The sequence below is a fragment of the Eurosta solidaginis genome, chromosome 3 (assembly GCF_040869045.1).
Source record: "Eurosta solidaginis isolate ZX-2024a chromosome 3, ASM4086904v1, whole genome shotgun sequence".
NCBI classification, from domain to species: Eukaryota; Metazoa; Arthropoda; class Insecta; order Diptera; family Tephritidae; genus Eurosta; species Eurosta solidaginis.
In genome coordinates this window covers 1,551,834-1,569,887 of record NC_090321.1, presented here as the reverse complement: position 1 = coordinate 1,569,887, position 18,054 = coordinate 1,551,834, and the positions used below count along the sequence as shown (strand labels likewise).

Below are 18,054 nucleotides of genomic sequence, written 5' to 3'. Positions count from 1 at the left end.
CATGGTAATACGATGGCATTAGTTTTCGTGGATAAATTCTCGAAATGGGTAGAGATCATAGCAATACGGAAGGCGACGACGGAGAATGTGATCAGAGGTATGAGGGAGAGGATTTTGGCCCGATTTGGCGCGCCAAAAATTCTAATCACAGACAATGGAGCACAGTTCACAAGCAGGAATTTCAAGAAGTTTTTACAAGAAGCTGGCATAAAGCACCAGCTAACGGCACCGTACACACCGCAAGAGAACCCGACGGAGAGAGCGAATCGTAACATCAAGAGGATGATAGCACAATTCACTGGGAAGGAGCATAAGACATGGGATGAGTTGTTGCCAGAGATGACACTAGCACTGAATACGAGCGTATGCGAGTCAACAGGCTACAGTCCAGCATTCGTGGTACAGGGTAGGGAACCGAGGATCCCCAACGCCCTCTACGATGAGCAAACACTTGGCACAGGCGAGGAGAAGGTGGCTCTCAGTGAAAAGATGGCGAAAATGCGAGAGGTATATCAGATGGCACGTCGTAGACAACAGCAAGCGTCAGCGGAGCAGGCAAGGCATTATAATTTACGTAGGAGGCAATGGCAACCGGCGGTGGGCGACTTGGTACTAGTAAAAGAGCATCAGCTGTCCAAAGCAGTGGACAATTTCGCAGCAAAGTTAGCACCAAGATACAGTGGGCCTCATCGTGTAACGAACTTCGTATCGCCCGTAATCGTCGAGCTAGACAAGGTGCATAACGGTAAAAGGAGAACGGCACACATAAGCGAGCTAAAAGCATACCATCAAGCGACAGTCGAAGAAGAAGCAAGTCCAGAAACAGAAAGAAGAATACGTTCACCCCGCGAACGTGGTAAGTCAAAAGCGCCCCGCCAAGCCCCGAATGGGGGCTTCACCGAAGTTCCCATCGGGGAACAAAGGGGACGACCGACGACGATAGCAACAACACAACGCGCACCATCATCAGCAACGTGTAGTAGAACCCCGAACCAACGTTCCACCGAGATATCCATCGAGGAACACACAGAGCAACTGGCCGTAGTAAGAGCAACGCCACGCGCGTCAACATCGCAAACAGTCCAGGTCACGGAAGAAGATCAGACGGATTACAGCACGGTAGCGACGTGTGGTTCACTAGCACTCACCAATTCAGGTGCAAATGGTTTCGGAATCGAACGCGCAGACATAATCAACAACCAACAGGTGGTAGATGAAGACCGGAGTGGGTGGCACACAGCACGAGCGCAAGCCCCAACCCTAGACAACGGGATCCTGACGACGATGAACTACGTCAACCACATAGCCAGCCAATGCTATAACCTGGTGACGGAATTCTGCATAACATTTCATTTTAGAACAAGACCCAGATCGCGAGAGATTACCCTATAAATAACGCAAGTATTGACCGCTACGAGAAATTGAATTTTACAATGGTGACAGTAAGTCACATTACGGCAGGTGAGGAGAGAGCGTGAGGACCCAAATCCATCGGCCTTGGGGCCACACACGCAAAACCACATTTTTAAAATTTTACAATATTCAAATTTACCGACATAATTTTTTTGAAATACCCTAATGTACATATACGTATAACTTTGAATTTACATTCGTATATTGGTACATCATCATTCCGCAGCAGTAGGACCACATATACAGCGAAAGCCAAAGCACATAAAGAGATCCAAATATCCTGCAACAACAAGACAACGTACCCAGGAAATCATGATGAGCGCTGCCGGGAATAATACCGTTAGACGATCCGCGAGGACTCCTATAAAAAGGGAGCACAACACCGAAAATAAATCAAAAGTTTCTAAACATGGACAAAAGCGACAACGCGAGTTATACCACCGAGAGTGCTAAGGACGGTTCACTCCGTATCAAAATCCGGCGGGACCTAAGCCAGCAAAACCACCATACGACGGGCCCAGTGCCACTAGAAGAGGAGGAAGTTGCCTACGACGGCGAGACCGACAGTCAGGGCACGGAAACGTTCGGGTATCTCAGGGGCGACGAGGGCGGCCCGATACTTAGCCCGAGGTACGAGACGGTGTCGGAGTGCGAGTCGGCAGGGTCGCTCGTCGACATGGGTAACGAGATCCAGAGCCCGACATACAGTACTGAGTACGGATATGAACCCGAGGAGCGTGCCGTGGTCCGGGACTCTACCCCAATTCCCATTTCCTCAGACAGCGAGGAAGAAGGCGACGAACCACCACCGAAGCAACAGGGCGAGCTTTCCATACGCCAAACCGACGAAGAGGTACAAGGCCGGGGGTTTGTCGAATACCAGCGGCACATCACCCTCCGCATGCGGATATACGACGCCAACGCAAGCACGGAACCCCCGACCAAGTGGAGGATCTTGGAGGCGGTAATGGGACCACCAACGGCAGCCTCAACGACGACGACGAAGTATTTAGCCGTTTGACCAACGAGGTCAACGGCAGCCTCAACGACGACAACGAAATATTTAGCCGTTTGACCAACGAGGTCAACGGCAGCCTCAACGACAGCGACGTACTAAGTCTCAACGCGAGTGATGACAACATAGGCGAAGGTGAGGATGTGCTCACAGAAATCGAGAGGTGGCTCGAAAAGACAACAGCGGAGGCGACCGAGACATGGGCCAACCGAACCGGAATCGAACCCCTCCCCGAGGAATTAGCGAGAGACATCAGGGAGCACGTACATGTAGTACGGACGAAGCGGCGGAAGAGAACGTTCCATCGGAACATAGACGGCCACACGTATCGAGTGAGAATCACTAGGACCGGCCTGGTAACGGTAACCCTGCTTACGGCAGGTGAGGGGAGAGTGTGAGGACCCAAATCCACCGGCTTTGGAGCCCACACATTCGAACCTACAAATATTTATCAAAACTCATTAAAACGTGTATAAATCCTACTTGAATTACAATGAATTTATACATATAGCATGTAAAATGTACAAAAACTGAATTATATGAACTAAATTTACACATAAAAAAAATAATCATTTTTGAATTACCCTAATATACATGTAAACATTCATGACAACATCTAATTTCTTCGTTTAAATAATTGTCTCTGCCCGCATACGGTAAATATTTTGGTTGAACATTATAATTTCCACAGATAACCCATAACCGGCTGGAATTTCAAATAATGCTGGGATTACAGCAATGCAATAAGCAACGCACATAAGCTCCCATTGCAAGAACACCAAAAACATACAAACAGACGTATACCAAGCTATTGCGACCAAGCACAACAGGCATTAAAGCGAACCGTCGGGGCGGACATCGCACAAAGAGAAACGAAAAAATGCAATGTACTAGGAACGGTCACGTTAGCATACCAACAACACAGCGTGGGTACTAGACACAAGTTACCTACGAAGGGCAACCAACTCGTCGACAACAACAAGACCCAATAAGCAAGCAGCAGAGGGAAAACAAAAATAACTATGCTAGCTAACTGGAGATGCGTACCAACGAACTCACATGTTAGGGGGGGCAGTACAAGAGGCATTTTTACATACGCAATTTGGAGATAAATACTTATAATGCGATATATGGGTAGAATAATACAGTTAAATGTAAGATACCTTAAGTAAATACATATAATAAGTAAAATTTATTGTTGTAGGATAACTGTCCACCTGCGCGTGGACAAGTATAAAAGGGCGACAAATTTCGCGAATTAAGACAGTAGCCAGCTAGGTATAGTAGCCTGCTAACGCCTTGTTTAGCGGTGAATGGGACTCCTGGGATTTTTCCATCTCACGAGTTCTTTATTTTAGCGACTTTGGGGGTTTTTCCAACCCCATCGTTAGAGGGATTGTGGTGGTTTTTCCACCTCCGCAACCTTCAGAAAGAGCAGGGTATCCTTAAGCTATATACTCGGTGGGGGTTTTACCAACTCCACCGACTGGGAGGAAGTGGTGGTTCTCCACCTCCACTTTCTTTACGAAGTAGTCTGAGATTTTTAGTTTAAGCGTAGTCCCGGTGGGGGTTTTCCCAACCCCATCGGCGTAGAACCGACGGTGGTTTCCCACCTCCGTCGCCATAGTTTTAAGGGTAGTTTGAATATTTCGGAATAAAGAGTTTATAACGTTTCTTTTTAACAACAAAACGGGATCTTTCTCTTTAAAAGGAGACGATAGGGATTCTTCTCTAATTCCACAGGGATCCTGGACGGGCTGAGCATACCCCGGCGCAAGGAAAAGTCCGTCACAATACTTCCACCGATGATTGCATACTTTTGTGAGTATCTCAGATATATGCATGTGAATTTGTAGTTTATAGTCTCTCGCATAGCCATATGCGTGTATATGTGAGAACTACTTCGCTGATGATTGCATACTTGTGTGAGTATATCTCCGCTGCTTATGTGTACATATGTGTATACATAATGTTTGATTTGTTTATGTACATACAAATGACTGCTTAGAATCGGCTTAGAGATGATAGTATCCCTTAGTGTTGCTAATATTGGTCACAATATGTTGGATTTGAATTTGGGAAAATGCAATCAATTAGGGCGGCTACCGTGGTGTGGGGTAGTGTGCTCGCCTACCAGCACCGAAGGTCAAGCTTGTAAAATATATGAAACAAATATTGCTTCGTGCTTAGCATTGCTCAGCCTCAGAAAGAGTTATTTCAATTAGAAAAAAATCTAATCTATGTCGCTCCTCAGAAGTGGTTCATCAAACACTCCAAGTGTATTTCTGCCATAAAAGTTTCTCAGCGAAAATGCATCAGCTTTGCAGATACCGTTCCGAGTTGGCTCAGATCTCCTCTGAGGTATATCGTGGCATGTATTTCATTTTTATTTTTACAATCAATTATGGATAGCAGAAATCTATCAAAAGATCTTTAAAGTTGATGGTAAACCCTACAAGGTCCCGGAAAAAATATGTCATACTTGAACCACCATCTAAAAGGCTACAGAAAATTCAGACTGATTGCGATTTTGCGCTATTGCAGTTTGTCGCATCTGCCACACAGCGGTATCCTTATTTAATTCTAATTCCAATAGACTATAGTTGTACATCATCACAAACTTGACTGAGACTCAGGGAATCCGGGTACTAGAAGGATACTTCGGCAGGACATACCAAGCAGGTATGATTGAAAGAAGGTACGATTGTTATCAATATGGACTCGGAATTTACCTGAAGCCGGTCAACTGCCACTTCTTTAAACTAATGCCGAAGAAAAAAAGCAAATAAAACTAGCATTAGATTTAAGAAGGTACACTATTCATTAGGCCGGGTCGATTTGTGGGGAGGCAAAAAAATCGCCCATTGCTCTGTGAAAATCATATTCTATGGATCAAAATAAGAAACTTTGCCGAAGGAACCATACCTCTAAAACGAATTCTGACGTCCCCCCTTTGGGTCGTAGGGGCAAATTTTGAAAAATCCCACTTCGAAATGCCTATGTTTTTTCTTTTTGGAGTTTATTTTTCTCTTTAGAAATTTATTTAGTCAGAACATATGTAAATGAAAAAATGAATTTAACTTATACCTATATGACACTACTTTATTTTCGTGTATTGTGAGTATCTCAGATATATGCATGTGAATTTGTAGTTTATAGTCTCTCGCATAGCCATATGCGTGTATATGTGAGAACTACTTCGCTGATGATTGCATACATGTGTGAGTATATCTCCGCTGCTTATGTGTACATATGTGTATACATAATGTTTGATTTGTTTATGTACATACAAATGACTGCTTAGAATCGGCTTAGAGATGATAGTATCCCTTAGTGTTGCTAATATTGGTCACAATATGTTGGATTTGAATTTGGGAAAATGCAATCAATTAGGGCGGCTACCGTGGTGTGGGGTAGTGTGCTCGCCTACCAGCACCGAAGGTCAAGCTTGTAAAATATATGAAACAAATATTGCTTCGTGCTTAGCATTGCTCAGCCTCAGAAAGAGTTATTTCAATTAGAAAAAAATCTAATCTATGTCGCTCCTCAGAAGTGGTTCATCAAACACTCCAAGTGTATTTCTGCCATAAAAGTTTCTCAGCGAAAATGCATCAGCTTTGCAGATACCGTTCCGAGTTGGCTCAGATCTCCTCTGAGGTATATCGTGGCATGTATTTCATTTTTATTTTTACAATCAATTATGGATAGCAGAAATCTATCAAAAGATCTTTAAAGTTGATGGTAAACCCTACAAGGTCCCGGAAAAAATATGTCATACTTGAACCACCATCTAAAAGGCTACAGAAAATTCAGACTGATTGCGATTTTGCGCTATTGCAGTTTGTCGCATCTGCCACACAGCGGTATCCTTATTTAATTCTAATTCCAATAGACTATAGTTGTACATCATCACAAACTTGACTGAGACTCAGGGAATCCGGGTACTAGAAGGATACTTCGGCAGGACATACCAAGCAGGTATGATTGAAAGAAGGTACGATTGTTATCAATATGGACTCGGAATTTACCTGAAGCCGGTCAACTGCCACTTCTTTAAACTAATGCCGAAGAAAAAAAGCAAATAAAACTAGCATTAGATTTAAGAAGGTACACTATTCATTAGGCCGGGTCGATTTGTGGGGAGGCAAAAAAATCGCCCATTGCTCTGTGAAAATCATATTCTATGGATCAAAATAAGAAACTTTGCCGAAGGAACCATACCTCTAAAACGAATTCTGACGTCCCCCCTTTGGGTCGTAGGGGCAAATTTTGAAAAATCCCACTTCGAAATGCCTATGTTTTTTCTTTTTGGAGTTTATTTTTCTCTTTAGAAATTTATTTAGTCAGAACATATGTAAATGAAAAAATGAATTTAACTTATACCTATATGACACTACTTTATTTTCGTGTATTTTTTCCTGTATTTTATCTTCAATTTTTTGTCGCACTCCCTCCTAATACGGCTTCAGTACTGGTGTAAGTGTATAAACTATATTTCAAAAAACTAACGAAATACAAGAAAAATACAACCTAGTTCATTAAAAACAAACGAGCCAGTTTGTTTTTCGATAGGTTTTTTTGACATTCGGCCGTTTTTTCTTTATTTTTTTCTGACAAATGAAAATTTTGTTTTTAGTTTGAAAATTTGGTGCATAAAAACAATTAAAAACAAGTTTCTTGTGAAAAAAGTGAACCATTAGAAACCGAAATAATTTGCGCGTGTTACTTGCATGGTTTTTATTGTTTAAAATGTTAATGTAAAAATAAAATGTAAAACATAAACAAAAACATGCCAAACTCACTAATTATGGGGGAATAGTGGTCTCGCTTTTTCATGATAGAAATTGTTTTTGTGTTTTGAAGTTCCGATAAAATTTCGTCAGTTTTTTTAGCTTGGAATACAAGCAAAAACAAGTAAGGAAGGTTAAGTTCGGGTGTAACCGAACATTACATACTCAGTTGAGAGCTATGATGACAACATAAGGGAAAATAACCATGTAGGAAAATGAACCGAGGGAAACCCTGGAATGTGTATCAAATGAAAGGCATTAAAAAGTATTTTATGAGGGAGTGGGCCATAGTTCTATAGGTGGACGCCATTTAGGGATATAGCCATAAAGGTGGATCAGAGTTGACTCTAGAATGCGTTTGTACGATATGGGTATCAAATGAAAGGTGTTAATGAGTATTTTAAAAGGGAGTAATACTTAGTTCCATAGGTGGACGCCGTTTCGAGATATCGCCACAAAGGTGGACCAGGGGTGACCCTAGAAATTTTTTGTACAATATGGGCATCAAACGAATTGTGTTAATGAGTATTTTAAAAGGGAGTGGGCCTTAGTTCTATAGGTGGATGCCGTTTCGAAATATCGCCATAATGGTGGACCAGGGGTGACTCTAGAATGTGTTTGTACGATATGGGTATCAAATTAAAGGTATTAATGAGGGTTTTAAAAGGGAGTGGTGGTTGTTGTATAGGTGGTCGCCTTTTCGAGATATCGCCATAAAGGTGGACCAGGGGTGACTCTAGAATGCGTTTGTACGATATGGGTATCAAATGAAAGGTGTTAATGAGTATTTTAAAAGGGAGTAATCCCTAGTTCCATAGGTGGACGCCGTTTCGAGATATCGCCATAAAGGTGGACCAGGGGTGACCCTAGAATTTGTTTGTACAATATGGGTATCAAAAGAAAGGTGTTAATGAGTATTTTAAAAGGGAGTAATCCTTAGTTCCATAGGTGGACGCCGTTTCGAGATATCGCCATAAAGGTGGACCAGGAGTGACCCTAGAATTTGTTTGTACAATATGGGCATCAAACGAAAGGTGCTAATGAGCATTTTAAAAGGGAGTGGGCCTTAGTTCTATAGGTGGACGTCGTTTCGAAATATCGCCATAAAGGTGGACCAGGGTTGACTCTAGAATGTGTTTGTACGATATGGGTATCAAATTAAAGGTATTAATGAGGGTTTTAAAAGGGAGTGGTGGTTGTTGTATAGGTGGTCGCATTTTCGAGATATCGTCATAAAGGTGGACCAGGGGTGACCATAGAATTTGTTTGTACAATATGGGTATCAAAAGAAAGGTGCTAATGAGTATTTTAAAAGGGAGTAATCCTTAGTTCCATAGGTGGACGCCGTTTCGAGATATCGCCATAAAGGTGGAGCAGGGGTGACCCTAGAATTTGTTTGTACAATATGGGTATCAAAAGAAAGGTGTTAATGAGTATTTTAAAAGGGAGTAATCCTTAGTTCCATAGGTGGACGCCGTTTCTAGATATCGCCATAAAGGTGGGCCAGGGGTGACTCTATAATTTGTTTGTACAATATGGGTATCAAATGAAAGGTGTTAATGAGTATTTTAAAAGGGAGTAATCCTTAGTTCCATAGGTGGACGCCGTTTCGAGATATCGCCATAAAGGTGGAGCAGGGGTGACCCTAGAATTTGTTTATACAATATGGGTATCAAAAGAAAGGTGTTAATGAGTATTTTAAAAGGGAGTAATCCTTAGTTCCATAGGTGGTCGCAGCTTCGAGATATCGCCATAAAGGTGGACCAGGGGTGACCCTAGAATTTGTTTGTACAATATGGGTATCAAAAGAAAGGTGTTAATGAGTATTTTAAAAGGGAGTAATCCTTAGTTCATAGGTGGAAGCCGTTTCGAGATATCGCCATAAAGATGGAGCGGGGGTGACCCTAGAATTTGTTTGTACAATATGGGTATCAAAAGAAAGGTGTTAATGAGTATTTTAAAAGGGAGTAATCCTTAGTTCCATAGGTGAACGCCGTTTCGATATATCTCCATAAAGGTGGAGCAGGGGTGACCCTAGAATTTGTTTGTACAATATGGGTATCAAACGAAAGGAGTTAATGAGTATTTTAAAAGGGAGTGGGCCTTAGTTCTACAGGTGGACGCCTTTTCGAGGTATCGCAGTAAAGGTGTACCAGGGGTGACTCTAGACTTTGTTTGTACGATATGGGTATCAAATGAAAGGTGTTAATGAGTATTTTTAAAAGGGAGTGGGCCTTTGTTCTATAGTTGTTCGCCTTTTCGAGATATCGCCATAAAGGTGGACCAGGGGTGACTCTAGAATGAGTTTGTACGATATGGCTATCAAATTAAAGGTATTAATGAGAGTTTTAAAAGGGAGTGGTGTGAAGGCGTTTTCCAGATATCGACCAAAATGTGGACCAGGGTGACCCAGAACATCATCTGTTGGATACCGCTAATTTATTTATATATGTAATACCTGCCAAGATTTTAAGGGTTTTTTATTTCGCCCTGCAGAACTTTTTCATTTTCTTCTACTTAATATAGTAGGCGTCACAACCATTTTATAAAGTTTTTTCTAAAGTTATATTTCGCGTCAATAAAACAATCCAATTACCTTACCATGTTTCATCCCTTTTTTCGTATTTGGTATAAAATTATGGCATTTTTTCATTTTTCATAATTTTCGATATCGAAAAAGTGGGCGTGGTCATAGTTGGATTTCGTTCATTTTTCATACCAAGATAAAGTGAGTTCAAGTAAGCACGTGAACTAAGTTCATTAAAGATATGTCGATTTTTGCTCAAGTTATCGTGTTAACGGCCATGCGGAAGGACAGACGGACGACTGTGTATAAAAACTGGGCGTGGCATCAACCGATTTCGCCCATTTTCACAGAAAACAGTTAACGTCATAAAATCTATGCCCCTACCAAATTTCAAAAGGATTGGTTAATTTTTGTTCGACTTATGGCGTTAACAGTATCCTAGACAAATTAAATGAAAAAGGGCGGAGCCACGCCCATTTTGAAATTTTCTTTTATTTTTGTATTTTGTTGCACCATATCATTACTGGAGTTGAATTTTGACATAATTTACTTATATACTGTAAAGATATAAAATTTTTTGTTAAAATTTTACTTTAAAAAAAAAATTTTTTTTAGAAGTGGGCGTGGTCCTTCTCCGATTTTGCTAATTTTTATTGAGCGTACATATAGTAATAGGAGTAACGTTCCTGCCAAATTTCATCATGATATCTTCAACAACTGCCAAATTACAGCTTGCAAAAGTGTTAAATTACCTTCTTTTAAAAGTGGGCGGTGCCACGCCCATTGTCCAAAATTTTACTAATTTTCTATTCCGCGTCATAAGTTCAACTCATCTACCAAGTTTCGTCGCTTTAGCTGTCTTTTGTAATGAATTATCGCACTTTTTCGGTTTTTCGAAATTTTCGATATCGAAAAAGTGGGCGTGGTTATAGTCCGATATCGTTCATTTTAAATAGCGATCTGAGATGAGTACTCAGGAACCTACATACCAAATTTCATCAAGATACCTCAAAATTTACTCAAGTTATCGTGTTAACGGACGGACGGACGGACGGACGGACGGACATGGCTCAATCAAATTTTTTTTCCATCCTGATTATTTTGATATATGGACCAACCGTTATCCAATCAAACTTAATATACTCTGTGAGCTCTGCTCAACTGAGTATAATAAAGTAGTGTCATATATGCTTTAGCAATAGAAAAGAAATTTAAAAAAATTATTAGAAATTAGCGTTTTTACAACCCCCTTTTAAAACCAAGACATCACTGTGATGCATTTGAATGTCGTAAACATAGTTGTGTGGGTTTTTTATTCAACCGTTTTAAAAAATGAAGGTATCACTGTGACACAATTGCAGATCGTAAAATTGCTTGTGTTGTTTTTTTTAGCCACCACAAGACACAGCAGGTAGAATTCAAATTGCCCCTACCCAAAAGTTCGACCCAAAAGGGGGGACATCAGAATTCGTTTTAGAGGTATGGTTCCTTCGGCAATGTTTCTTATTTTGATCCCTAGAATACGATTTTCACAGAGCAATGAGCGATTTTTAAATCGACCCGCCCTACTATTCATATTATATGAGGGTGCACTTACTGTCGTATTGGGGGCTAAGATACTTGGCTTGGATATCATAAGTGGTTTCAGGCTCTGGATCAGGGACTGATTTCAGTCTTAGACCGGCCATACTGACGAATGTCACGCGTGATTAGTTTTCACGTCCTGCACGAGGTGCCCCTGCTTCTACTGATAATGGCGGATCTAGAGAGGACAACTCGATAAAACCCGCACCCTCTGAGTCATTGTGCCGAGCTCAGGGGAGGGAGGACCTTTAAGAGTCAAGATCGGTACACAACGGTGACGAACTGGACTGTTTTAGGGCTTTGATTTGACATTAAATTTGGACTTGATGACTTTGGGCTGGTAGGTGCGGTATTCTGCCACTTTAGTAGGTCGGGGTGAAACCCTACCGAAATGGCTGGTAGGCTAATGCTGCACCTGCCCACGTCCCGTTAAAACCGTGGCGGGCCTCAAGGTACGTTCCGGTTCCGTCGCCGTTAAGTTGGTGGTGTAGGTGCGGTTGAAGATTTTCCCGCTTCGCGTCCGGTCTGGCTCTGAACGCATTACTCATAAGGTAATGCGTCAACCCTCGCGTGGCCTCCCTGCGTAGCATAGATAACCACGAGACCGTTAAAGGGCGACTACACAATCGGTTTCGGATAGCGGCCTTGAGGGGGGACTTTTTTTAGAATGGACAAGACTAATACGAATCCGCCAAGGATGGGGTGCGGAAGAAGAGCGTTTTTGATGGAAATCCGTCAAATCAATCTTCAGCACTCTAAGGCGGCTTCCGCAAATTTGTTGCTCTGCCTTGAAAAAGACGGAGTGGATATAGTCCTTGTACAGGAGCCGTGGCTGAGTAGTAACGGCAGTAAGATTTCTGGATTGAGGACTGGAAAATTCAACACCTTGGTGCATGGGGAGGCAAGTAGGCCTAGATCCTGTGTGCTTGTTAAAAAAGAGATTAAAGCTTTTATTCTCTATTGTTTTTGTTTTTATCGGCCTATTGATAAATCATTCAAGGTTCGAATCGAGCTCAAGGCCAGAACAATAATTTTTTTTCTAATGATAATTATTGTTATTTTTTAATTTTTCTAAATTTGAAAAATTGTATTTTGTTTTTGGAATAGTAAGTAGAAAATTTTTTCAGACAACCTGCCATAGCTGCGCAGATAGATCCATTTCGAAGGGTGCTAAGCCTTCACCATCAGTACGCTTTAGGCATGCTGCGCTAACCATTTAGCTATACAGCGGTGGTTTGTTTGACTGGCAAATTTGCGCAGCATGCCTAAAGCGTACTGATGATGAAGGCTTAGCACCCTTCGAAATGGATCTATCTGCGCAGCTATGGCAGGTTGTCTGAAAAAATTTTCTACTTACTATTCCAAAAACAAAATACAATTTTTCAAATTTAGAAAAATTAAAAAATAACAATAATTATCATTAGAAAAAATTATTGTTCTGGCCTTGAGCTCGATTCGAACCTTGAATGCTTTTATTCTCTCTAATTTCAGCAATGCTGACGTAACCACGCTCTGCCTCGAGCGAGGAAGTAATGAAATGTGGGTGGTCTCAGCGTACATGCCCCACGGGGACGTAGAGGGACCACCACCTGCGATACTGGGTGAAATCACCGCTGAAGCAAGGCGGAGAGGTGTTGGCGTGATCATCGGTGCCGATGCTAATGCCCATCATTGGGGAAGCTCGGATACCAACACTAGAGGTGAGTCTTTATTTACTTTTATTGTAGATGAGGGACTTTGTATATGTAATAGGGGGAATGACCCGACTTTTATTACTGCGGTAAGGGAGGAGGTCCTGGACCTCACCCTGGTTAGTAGAGAACTGGAAGGTCGGATATCTGGATGGAGGGTTCTCAACGAGCACTCCTTCTCTGATCACCGATATATTCAGTTCTCAGTGAACGAAGAACGTCCCGGTAAAATATCTTTTAGGAACCCTAAAAGTACTAACTGGGACTTGTATTGTAGGAAGCTGGGAGAGCTACTGCCTGCGGTGCCTATCATTAGTTCGGGCCTGTCCGAATCTGAGATAGACGTTCTGGTGGAAAACTTCACCTCGGCAAGCAATAGCGCCTTTCAGCTGTCCTGCCCATTGAAAACTTACAGGGGGAAGGGCAAGCCGCCCTGGTGGTCGGATTCTCTTGACGACCTAAGAGCGTCCAGTCGGCGGCTCTTCAACAGAGCCAGGAGGAGTAAATTACCCTCGGACTGGGAGCTCTATAAGGTGAGTCTGGGGATTTATAAATATGAAATAAGGATAGCCAAGCGAGATGCATGGCGAAGCTTCTGCGAAAACGTAGAAGGCTGCAATGAATCCGCGAGATTTAGAAAAATACTCTCTAGGAACCCCGCTCCTCTGGGGTATCTGAGAGATGATGGTGGGGACTGGTCGATGAGTAGCGAGGAGTCCCTAAGGCTTTTACTGGACAATCATTTTCCCGATGTCCCAGTTGCGCAGGGATCTTCGCCTGCATGGTCGGCGGTCGTTGGCCATGCAGAAGTGCCTGCCATTCCAATACGGGAAAGTCAAATAACCTGGGCTATAGGGTCGTTCAAGCCCTATAAGTCTCCGGACACGGATGGAATCATTCCTGCGCAGCTTCAAAGGTCTTTGGGGATTTCCCGCCGCTGGTTGGCCATCATATATACTAACTGCCTCAGGCTTAACTATATCCCGAAGTCTTGGCACACGGTTAGGGTTATTTTCATTCCGAAGGCCGGCAGAAGCTCTCATGTATCACCTAAGGATTTCAGGCCAATCAGTCTCTCGTCGTTTCTTCTTAAGACGTTTGAGCGGTTGATTGACCTGTACCTACGGGAAATGATACCTCGGGGGTTACTGTCGGCTTCACAGCATGCGTACTGCAAGGGCAGATCGACGGAAACGGCTCTCCATTCGATTGTAAAGCAAATAGAGGGGTCCCTAGAACACAAAGAGTATGCTCTGGGTGCCTTTCTAGACATCGAGGGAGCTTTTAACAATGTCTTACCGGGGGCAATCGAAAGATCTCTGGTGGGTTTAGGAGTCGAGGCGGCTCTGGTTGAATTTATTAGCAAACTTCTATGCGGCAGAATTGTCGCAGCGGAGTGCGGAGGGGCCATAATTAGGAGGAAGGTGTGCAGGGGCACGCCACAGGGGGTGTCCTATCTCCTCTCCTCTGGGTTGTGGTAGTCAACGAACTTCTTGTGGAGCTGGAAGCCAATGGTTGTCGGGTGGTTGCCTATGCAGATGACCTCGCTATCCTAGTCAGAGGCAAATTTCTGGGCACCCTGCCCGATGTTCTGCAGGGCTACCTGGATACTGTGGCTAGGTGGGCTGAATCATGTGGGTTGGCGGTCAACCCGGGAAAAACGGAATTGGTCCTTTTCACAAGGAGATATAAGATGCCCGATTTCAGAACTCCCTCGATTGGAGGGGTACCGTTGGTACTTTCTGATAGGGTTAAATATTTGGGGATTGTTTTGGACAAGAAACTGTCCTGGAGACCCAATGTGGAAGATCGGGCCAGGAAGGCCGCCATTGCCTTGTACTGCTGCAGAGGAGCTATCGGAAAGAGATGAGGACTCTCGCCAAGAATAGTACACTGGCTTTATGAGATGGTGGTCAAACCGATTCTGCTATATGGGGTGCTGGTCTTGTGGAAAGCACTGGACACGGCGAGCACCTCCAAAATGTTAGTGTCAGTGCAACGGACGGTGCTGATCGGTATCAGTGGCGCTCTCAGAACAACACCTACCTTGGCACTGAACGTCATGCTGAACATATACCCAGTAGATATTGCGGGAAAGGCGGCCGCGGCAAGGTCGTTGGTCAGGCTTCGTGATATGGGATATAGACTTTCTGACCGCGGACACTCTAGCCTTCTTACCAGTTTCGACTTCATCCCGGACAGAACGGACTACTGTATGCCGATAACTGCTCCCTATACAACCTTCACCCCAGTTATTCCAGAGAGAGAGGATTGGGGAAGAGGAATTATCTGGGGCATGGGACCGGTTAACTTGTTCACGGATGGGTCAAAGCTGGATGGAAAGGTTGGTGGGGGGTCTTTTGTCAAGAGCTAAATTTAAGCCACAAGTTTAAGTTGGCTGATCACTGCAGTGTATTCCAAGCGGAAATTGCTGCGATTAAGGATGCGGTGGATGGAATGCTATCTGGTGCTACCACGGTTAGGGAATTTAACATCTACTCTGATAGCCAAGCGGCTATCAAGGCCTTGAGCTCAACTACAGTGCGATCGAGGGTGGTCTGCGAGTGCCTGACCTCGCTTGCGATTGCATCGAATTATTTTACAATTAAGATTATCTGGGTCCCGGGCCATAGTGATATCCCGGGTAACTGTCAAGCGGATCTCTTAGCCCGCATCGGTACAACTGAACCGGATGAAGATGGCTGTAGGGATTTCGGGATCCCGCTGGCCACCTGTGGATTGCTCCTCCATAGCTGGGCCTCGAATCAGCTCAGCAAACGTTGGGCGGATAACACGTCTTGCAGGGTAGCAAGATCTTTCTGGCCAAAAGTGGATGGCAGGTCCGCTGAAATAATTGGGTTAACTAAGGCTCACCTATCAATGGTCATTGGGGTTTTGACAGGGCACTGTCCCATGGGTATCCATGCGGTACGTCTCAATATACTGGAAACTCCATCCTGCTGCAGCTGTATGGAGGATGATGAGGTGGAATCACCAAATCACTTTATGCTTGATTGTCCAGCTTTTGCCAGAACTAGGCGAAAGTACTTCGGTCGCGACTCACTTGGATCTCCCGAGGATATATCCAAAGTTGAGATCGGTATCATTCGGAGCTTTATCGTTGCTACCCAACGATTCTCTAAGTAGCTAGATCTAAGTCACCGTTATTTTTGGTGTATGTGGTATCACAACGGACCTTCGTGTTGTCCAAGTGAGCTATCCTCATCAGGGCAGCTACCACCTAACCTATCCTATCCTATCCTGCTGTCGTATTCTGATTATATTGATATCGTTGGCCTTAGAAAAAGATAGGCGAGGTTTGCTTTCCTAGCGTGCGTAAAGAAGTGAAGTGGCTTTTATAAGACGAAGTACTTCCTGCAATATGGGAAACAGGCCGAGGTTTGCTTTCCTAGCGTGCGTAAAGAAGTGAGGTAGCTTTTATAAGACGAAGTACTTCCTGCAATATGGGAAACAGGGAAAACTGTGCTGGCTTAGAAACCTAACGAAGCATTACTCGTACCACAAAAGTCACGCTCTGTAAGTCGCTCATCATACTTGTCCCAATGTAGGGCGTCGGAAGTTGTCGGTAGAAGATATACACTTCAAGTATTTGAGAAAACTTCTTGTGCGAAATCGCTTTATCCAAGCAGGGTTGGAAAAAAACAGGTGGATGGTGAATCTATTGGTGGCATAACTTTTTTGCTAGAAACATGCATGAAGAAATATGCAAATGTTGGGAAATCAAGTTTTAAGCTTTACTGTTTTCGAAAAATCCATATACATATTGTGCCGAATATTAGCATCTCTAAGCTGCTACTAAATAAATGCCCAACAACAATAAAGCAGTCACTCTTATGTAGAAGGCGACGAAGAGATATCTCACACAAACAAATATGTAGTCATCAGCCGAAGTAGTTACTCACACATACACACGCATATGGCTATGGGAGAGGCGTGGACTGCAGATATACATGTATATAGCTGGTAACTTGCCAAGCAGGAGATACAACTGTTCGCGAAATTACTAGAACTTTGCGAGAAATGGGTTAACGAAGAAACTGTTATGAACCCCCTGACGTTAACACCTTCTTCCTCATTCAGGAGCGCCCTTCTACTACCCACAACTATGGCGTGTGCACTGGCTTAATCCCGGAGCTTCAGCAGCGTGAGTTCCCAAACACAGCGGTGAGTAAAGCACACCCTCGTCAACAAGGTCAACAAGATAAATTATTCTTGCACACATTACTACAATCCTAAAACTCACACTTTCACTGGTACTTTTCCACGGTTTTTAATCCACTCCCCCTTACCTTCGCAGCGCAGCGAATATTGGACGGCTGCCCTCTGCCCTCCCTTCCATGGCTTTAAGCTGGTGATAAAGCCCCTTTTGTTACCATACGCATTTCTTCAAGAATCAGACCATCATTCTCCAATTTAAATTTCCATAGTTAATTTTATTCAATACAATACACATTTGTACTTATTGTGTTAGTCGCTTACACTTAGGTATTTAAGAATACGTTAACATGTTTTTATCTTTCTATATCTATGATTCAATATTCATTTATAACCTCCATTAACTTATGTAGTAAGCGTTAAATTTATGTCAAGTATGACTAACTATTTTGTTTGGGGGTAAACTAAAGGGAACTACTGACCTACCTCAATATATGTACATACATAGTTATTCCATGGTTTCTTCATTTAGTTGCGGTTGCCCAAATAAGAAAACCTATGTATTAATGTATAGTGAAACGCATGTATATTCTTACAAAGAAAAAAAAAACTGAAAGGAGATGTATTTAATTTCTAATTCTGCCTCAAAATATATGGCAGAAGGATCTTCTCAAAAGACAAAACAATAGAAACCGATGTGCAACAATGAAAGCTGAGTAGTTGGTTGTATACTCGTACATATGCATATATAAATGTATATACCCAACAAGCATTTTTGTAAATGCTTTTGGAAATAACTTTAAGTAAGGTTATAAAAGCTAAGTCAAAGCGCTTTCGATATTAAGTACATAGGTACAT

General features: G+C 42.9%; 1 protein-coding gene across 15 annotated transcripts in view; it reads right to left on the bottom strand.

Annotated features, from left to right (window-relative positions):
* Positions 1-18,054, bottom strand: part of RN-tre (Related to the N terminus of tre oncogene) — a 97,872-nt gene that overhangs the window by 11,005 nt on the left and 68,813 nt on the right. The gene's annotated exons all lie outside the window — the stretch shown is intronic.